Raw genomic sequence first — 7,595 nt, forward strand, 5'->3', positions numbered from 1 at the left:
AGAGGGTTTTAACCATACTCAAGACTCCCATACCGAGGGCAGTCGTCAGAAGGGGCTAGAAGATTACCCTCGCAATTACTCGGACGCTTTTGGGGTCTCCGTGCACCCTCAGATTAGACTCTACTTGGAGTGCAATTCCAGTTAGGTATTTAGAGGCTACTCAGGGTGAAAGTCTCCATTACAGGCAGGGCTGGTAGAGCCAAGCTGGCCGATACTTCCCGTTGTAAGACCCTGTTTTCAGTTGTTTATAATTCTGAGAAATCATTCTAACTTAAATTTTTTTCATGCTATCTACATTTGATTTCGGGGTTGGTAATTTTTTTTTGTTGTTGTTGCTTCAGCCCTATCAATCCAACTCAAGAAAGAAGTAGAGGGAATATTTTGTCTTGTTTATGATTAAGGGGAGGGGGACCACACCCCACACACTTTGAAAAGCCTACAAGGACTTCATATTTAACAGAAAAATTTGCATCTCAGGGATCTATATTTAGCAACCATACTAAAAAGCCACCAAAATCTAACCAACATTATAACAAAACTATGGAAACTACAGTGCTTGTCTTACATTTTATCAACTAAATCCGCTAGTAAAGCCATATATGATGGTCCAAAAAAGGCTAAAAACAAGAAAAAAAAATCCAATATGCAAAACCTGCCAAAAAGGAAAGAACCAATCCGTTCTTCATATTTATCATGGAAAGAACAAATGGTGGCAACAAGCTTTATGTTAAATATTAGGAAAGACTCTGCAATGCTCAGAAAGGAAAGGACTTGGATTGTCAAGGCTGGCAGTGGCAACGCAGATGTTTTTAAGGCAGGTTACTTGCCATCAGGAGTGGTTTAGACATAGTTTATTCTAACAGGAAATAGAGACACTCTTAAGGGTGGCTGGCAGTGCCACTTGCACCCCATTTTCTGTGATTTCATGCTCTTGTTCAGGGCTCATCCACAGCTTCACAGGGGATACAGGCCATGTCCGATACAGGTCTGGAGATCAATGACAGCAGGGAGATGACCTGCCTCCTGTACTTTGCACCATCCCTTTTGTAGGGATCAAGTAACATGGAGTAGCAGTTACCCACCTCAAATCCAAAAAAAACCCAAGAAACAGATCTGGAAGTGTAGCAGAAGGAAAGTAAATTGGGACAAGAAGCCTGAGCGCCAAGAGGACAGACTTAGTGACGGGGGGAAGAGGGATAGATCAGACAAGTTTGACTGCAGCAGGAGCAGAAAAGGCAAACTAAATGAGGAATGCAAGGAGTGGGTGGAGAAGTTGAAAAAGCATATGACGAGGAGACTGTAGTGAGGACAGGGAGGAGGAGGAGGAGAAGCAGAGAAAGAATAAGCAGGCCTAAAAATCAGCTAAGAAAGAACTGAAACAATCAAGGTAAAGAAATAGTGTGCCGAAACAGGATGACAAGTAACTGGAGAGGAATGGAGACAGGGACAGCATGGACATGGACTTGCATGGGACAAGCTACTGACCAGGGATCATGAGGAGAGAGTGACAGGAAGAAGACCCATCCACGATGGACAGCAGAGGTGAGACAGGAGAGGTCATGCAGGGATGGAAGAGAGGGGAAAATATGCCTAACTAGTGTACGCTCCCAAAGCCTAAACCAGAGCCTAATATTGCAAAAAGTCACCATTCCTCTGCTGTCAGCAAATATACAAAACCAACTGGCAAACACAGATCAAGCTGGCCTGCACAGAAAATGACAGCTAATTACACATTCAGTGTAAGTGGCAGAGGTCTGTGGGATGCATCTGGGACGGCCAACCCTGCTACCGATACTTGCAGAGGTCATCGTGGTGCCACATATACTGGAGCTGATGGGGACGGGTGGAGGGTTGTCTGGTTTTTCTTTCCTTTCTTGTGGAAAAAAATAGCATGCAATCATGTGATTAAAGACTATCATAAATAGACACAGAAATAAAGAGAACAAATGAAGGTTTCTTTCCCAAGTTAAAATATGGAAATGCCCCGGAATTGAAGTGCCTTCCCATTACCATCTTGATAACTCTCAATTCAGTTTGTGAATAATATCGCTCAATGGACAGTTTTGCAAAGAAAAAGAAAAAAAAAAATCACGTATTTTAAACAAAGCACACTGTTGAACGGGCCCAGCATTTGTCCTATTTTCTTTTATATAGGCAAAGCGCACTATTTTTTCAAAAAGCTTTCAGTTGAGCATTAATTGCTCTAGCTTCTGTGAACCCTACAAAACCAGCCCATACATCTCCAGCCCTCACTGGTCATAGCGCAACCTCCAGCAGCCCAGCAAAAAACCATCCTGCACGGCACAGGATCATAAACAACTCTAGAGGAGCAAGCCAAAATAATTTTGATAGGAAAGTTAACATTTCTCTACTCTGATTCCAGGGAACATGTCAGATAGGAAGAATACCTGACCACATCCTTTTAAATAATATTTGAGAGCAGACTGAGGCAAATTAACCACCTCCTCCCTGGTATTTAGACCTTCAAGGGATGCTTGTTAATGAATTCTGTGACTTTGCAGCTGGGAGACAAATAGGTTAAGGAACTCATTGCGAAGGGGCAGCTAGCTGCACACTTCATCGGCTGAAAATGTATCTAAAACAGGAACATCAAGCATTTTACCTGAAGCAGTTAATAAGACCAGAGTCCAGGTCTAAAAAAACATCAGTCCCCCCGCTGCAGCCCCCTTTCGCACTGGTGTTAGAATTTTATAGTAGAAGGCTGGTCGATACTAATTAAGTGCAATGGAGCCATCATGAATTAATAACCTGCAGGGAAAGATGTTGCTGGTTTTAAGGGCTTCCCTCCTTCTCAACCTTCAACTTTTAGTATTTTTTGGTAGCTCACTACAACCTTTTCACTAATCCAGATATTTTAAGAACTATTTATTTGTGAAGTAACAATAAAACAGGATGTTAAATTTACACAGCCTTGTCATCCGAATATCACAGGGCGTACTGTGGCAAACTTAGGCATCCTCATTTCTCAACCCCCAGGTACCAGGGGATTAGTTACCTAGTCGTCTGCAGAAGAAATGCATTAGGGAGCAGCGAGGTTATTTCTAGGACAGGGACTTAAGGAAATGGCACTGCTGTATCAAGTTCCCTTTTACATCGCCATCCTGCCTAGGCAACGTTGAACGCAGCTTCTGCCATCCCAAGGCTGCTCTGCAAGCGCCTACAGCAGTTCGCTTCTACTCCAACGCATCTGAAAGTGTTCAGGAAAGGTGGTAAAGAGAAAAGGACTTTAAAAACCACTCACAGGGTTCTCACAGGCCCTATTGATTTTCAAGCCCTTCAGAATAAGCCCTTCGCAACCAGCAGTTAAATCTCTAAATATCACAAGACCTACAGGCACAACCCATGGCCCCACCTCAAGCAACCATGTCTTTACATCAAGGAAAGTGAGCCGCAGATCTGTCTTTCAATTCCCAGGGGCGATTCTCCTGGAAAAGGAGATTCCTCTCACACAAACCTCTACTGTTGACCTGGTGTCTGCAGCACTAAAACAAAGTCCTATGACAAACAGTAGAAGTGAAGCAAAAACTAGGGAATATGCACAGGCACAGTCAGGTACCGTGTAAACAAGCACTGCTTTTTGAACAGCAAAGAAAGGGGAAGAGCACAAGGCTGTGGACAGAGAAGAGAGCGATCCCCTTCAGATAGCTCATGCAAGTTTTCAAGAGTAACACCAAACTGAGGAGCAAACAGCAAGGACACTTGGCACGAAAGGAAAGGGAGATGTAATCCTCAAAGCAAGGAAAGGGGTCAGGGGAATAGTAGCTCAGTAGCTCCTGAGAGAAGTCAGAGAAATAAAGGGAGCCTTCCACAATGCACAGAAAAAACTTTTTTTTTTTTTTTAAACTATTTCTTTTAGGGGGGCAGGGGAACCTTGCAACATCCAGTTTGCCTGGAGGGGAACAGATCCTAAAGCGGACATAAGGGGATGGGAGGGGGGAGGCTGTTCTGGGACTCGGTCTCCCTTGCAAACAGTTCAAACAAAGGAGGACGGTCTCCTATAATGGGATGCATTGTACATTTTTAGCTAGCACAAGGTGGCTGTCGTGACAGGGCTCCCCGTCTCCTGTCTCCCCCCCCTCCAAATACACACCCCCTGCGTGATGCCAACATAGAGCGCAGACAAAGATTCGTTTTATCACACCGTTACTGTAATGGGAGGTAGAGAAAGATAGTGAAAGGGAATGAGGCAGAGGAATGAAAAGGAAACAGAGTGGTCTTTAATGAGCAGCCACTGCTCTGATTTAAATAAGATCTCCATTTAAGGAGCTCTACTTTTGTTTTTTTTTAAATTAAAAAAAAAAAAAAATCACTGACCGAGCAAGCAACTTTTGGCTGCACAAGGTTGACTCACAGCTACACACAGAGTCTGGGAGGGAAAGGGTTATGGAAGGGGGAAGGGAAAGGGAAGAAAACCTCTGGAAAAAATGAGGCTGCTTGCTGGTTCCTTTTAACAAGAACATAAATTAGTCTCAAAGCCACAAACGCCATCACCTCCCTGAGCCATGGGCAGAGCATAGCAAGTCAAACACGTGCCAAGATAAACGGCGCTGGCTGGAGCCTCTGAAGGGTGCTGGGGGGTACAAGAGGGGGCATGCTGGCAGGCAGGGCAGCAAAGATGCCTCAAATGGTGCCACAAAATGGAGACTGGTGATCGTACAGCTGCACAAAAGGGGACCCTTCAGATGTTCCTGCCTACACCCACATCAAAAGATAGGAACTCAAGGCAGAAAGAGGGAAAACGGGGTGCTGCAGTCAGAAAATAGCAGCTCTCCCCGGTCTGGCTTTAATTACCGCGAGCAACCCTTCCTCCTCCTCCTCCTCCTCCTCTTCCCATCGAAAAAGGAGGCCCACCAGCAGGCAGCAACCCAGGTGAAAGGCTCCATCGTCGGCAGCAGGGAGGGGAACAGACAATGGCGGGGTGATTCATTACAAAGGCATACATACATATATACACGCACACACACATGTGCTCCAGCGCTGCCTGCTGCCACATGGGCTGTCGGGACTCCTTAAGGAGGCAGCAGCTCCCTTCCCACTCTCCGAGATGCTCGACACCTTCCCCCTCTCCCAGCCCTGATGGGAAACAGATTCGGAGGAAAACGCCAGCAAGGCACTGGGCTGTCCAAGAAAGGGAGGGCTTTGTGCTCCACGCAAGCCAGCAACCTCACCATGCACCGCACAGAGAAAAAGCCTTTTAGCATATAATTCCCATCCACCCAAGACTCTCTCTTTTATCTGCAATTAGCACATGATGTACTGGGCCTTGTTTAACACTCATTTTCACTGATTTAGGATTAAGGGGGATAAGACCAGGGTACTTTCTGTTAATGAATCTGAGCCCTTACTCTCATTAGCAATCTTGGTTTCCTCTTTTCCAAGCATGTTTCTACCTTCCAGCATCTCCCATTTCTTCCCATCACTGTTTCTAATCTTCCCACCCCACACACTCCCGCCCCTCATGCCTATACAGAAGCTGATTTCCCAGATTTCCAAGGAAGATGGGCGAGCTTGCTCCCTAAAACACAACAGAATGCAGACCAGGCAGGCAATGCTGTCTGGAGACTAAACCAAACAGAGCAAGAGACTGTAGCAATGCTGAATTCATTCAGTGGCAATTACCAGCTAAACATACCAACAAAATTTACTTTTCATAAATGAAATACGTTCACAGGTTGCAAGTAAGGCCGCTCCACTGCTTCAAACAGCACTGCAGAATGAGAATAACGTGGCTGGGGATATTGTCCTGGATGTGCCACGCTCCTTCAGCCCCACACCCGGCCAAACCTGCAGCGAAGTACTGCTAAGGACCAGCCTAGCAACCCAAATGCTCCCCCTGCAAGAAGCAGCACTATGCTACAGCTGAACTCACCTTCGCTGTCTTCCTCAACTCTGCATAAAAGAGCTATCCATCATCCATTCAGAGGCCCCAACTAAGACAGTCCGAGCTCTCCTCCCTTACTGATTATTTTAATATGCATCTTCCTCGGCATCAGCATGTAAATACGCAGCGCAAATCCTGAAAACCTATCCTAGATAGTACATACTCTTAAGAGAGTCATAATTCAAGGTCAACCGATACTAATAATACACAGTCTTGATGCCTCCTTTCCCACGTCAGTAAATTAACAATTTCTGTGGAAGACAGATTTCCCTGAAGTCTATTAGGATATCCCAGACCTTTAAAGCAGTTTATACCCTCCCCTGTTTCAGCCAGTGCTCCAGCAGAATCCCATCCTCCCCAGCTCCGCACATCTCCAAACCAACCTGCTCATGCTTCAGGGTGCTCAGTCCTAGGCACGCACAAACTACACGCACTTGTGTACTGGTGACCCAGGCACTTTTCTGCACCGCACAAACACAGGCTATGTGCGTAACGGTTGTGGCTGAGAGCACGTTACAATACGAGGCTATGCAGAACAACTCTCTGAAATGTGCACGTGCCAATCTGCAGCTTAGGGGCATACACCTCCATCTAACCAGGCACGCTCTGAGCACGCAGCAAGACACAAATGGACCCCGACTGCAGAGACACAGCTTTCCAGCATCATTCGCTAAACTAAATATAGGTACAAAAAGCCTCAGGAGATTTCTGCAGAGCTCTTCCGTCTCAAAACAGAAAGCCTTGGTCCAGATAAAAAGGAATCGGTAATGGAAGGGACTAAATAGCAGAAGCAGAAGGTGGGGCTTGGGAGCCTGGGAAGATACCTTAGGAGTGGACAGAGACCTATTTTTCAGCCACTGACAATCAACGCAAGATGAGAGACGGGAAGGGTCAAAGCGGGTGTCACTGCTTGCAGCAGATTCATTCTGAGCTAGGCACCCATGAAAGTGCTGCCCCTTGCAGTGGGACACACAGGATCTCGGCAGCAGCTAAGGAATGGGGATTCAGGCAGGGCTAAGGAAAGCCAAGAAGACAGTAAGCATCTAGTCTAAAAACCTGCAAGGCTCCACGAAAAAACAGAACTTGTGAAACCCAGGTTTGAAGAAAAGTTCCCTCCAGGAGTCCTACCCTCCACTGCCTTTGGGAATATCCCCCAAAGGTTTCCAGCTCCGCAAGGCACTGCGGGGCATTATATAATGCCTAACTCCAAAGGATTCCAGCTCCCGATGCCGCTCTCCTCCTCCTCCCTTTGCCCCCTCCCTCCGGTGGCGACTTGCAGATGCCATGCAAAAAAAAAAAAAAAAAAAGAAAAAAGAAAAAAAGAAAAAAAGTAAAAATCCAAAAACACGTAACAGCCTTAAAAGGCGAGCACCGTCCGATAAAATCCCCTTCCGAGGCGGGGGAAACGCGACGGCCCTGGCAGCTGGGTGCGCTCCTCAGGAAACGTCAGCCGCTTTCCCCCCGGGAAGACACGGGCAGCCCCACGCCTGCGGCTACCTACAAGGGCTTCCCAGCCCTCACGGTGACGGTCGCAGCCGGATGGAGAAATGACTGGGAAGACGTTCACCTTCGGGATCGGCCGTTCAAAGGCGGGTTTAGGCTAACTCGGGAGCAGACGCACCCGTGCCCCTCACGCAGAAAAAGGAAAAAGGAAAAAGGAAAAAGGAAAAAGGAAAAAGGAAAAAGGAAAAAG

At 46.5% G+C, this 7,595-nt stretch overlaps 1 protein-coding gene across 16 annotated transcripts in view; it reads right to left on the reverse strand.

Moving 5' to 3' along the window:
• Positions 1-7,595, reverse strand: part of RBFOX2 (RNA binding protein, fox-1 homolog (C. elegans) 2) — a 139,972-nt gene that overhangs the window by 82,232 nt on the left and 50,145 nt on the right. The gene's annotated exons all lie outside the window — the stretch shown is intronic.

The sequence above is a fragment of the Pygoscelis adeliae genome, unplaced genomic scaffold (assembly GCF_000699105.1).
Source record: "Pygoscelis adeliae isolate BGI_AS28 unplaced genomic scaffold, ASM69910v1 Scaffold399, whole genome shotgun sequence".
NCBI lineage: Eukaryota > Metazoa > Chordata > Aves > Sphenisciformes > Spheniscidae > Pygoscelis > Pygoscelis adeliae.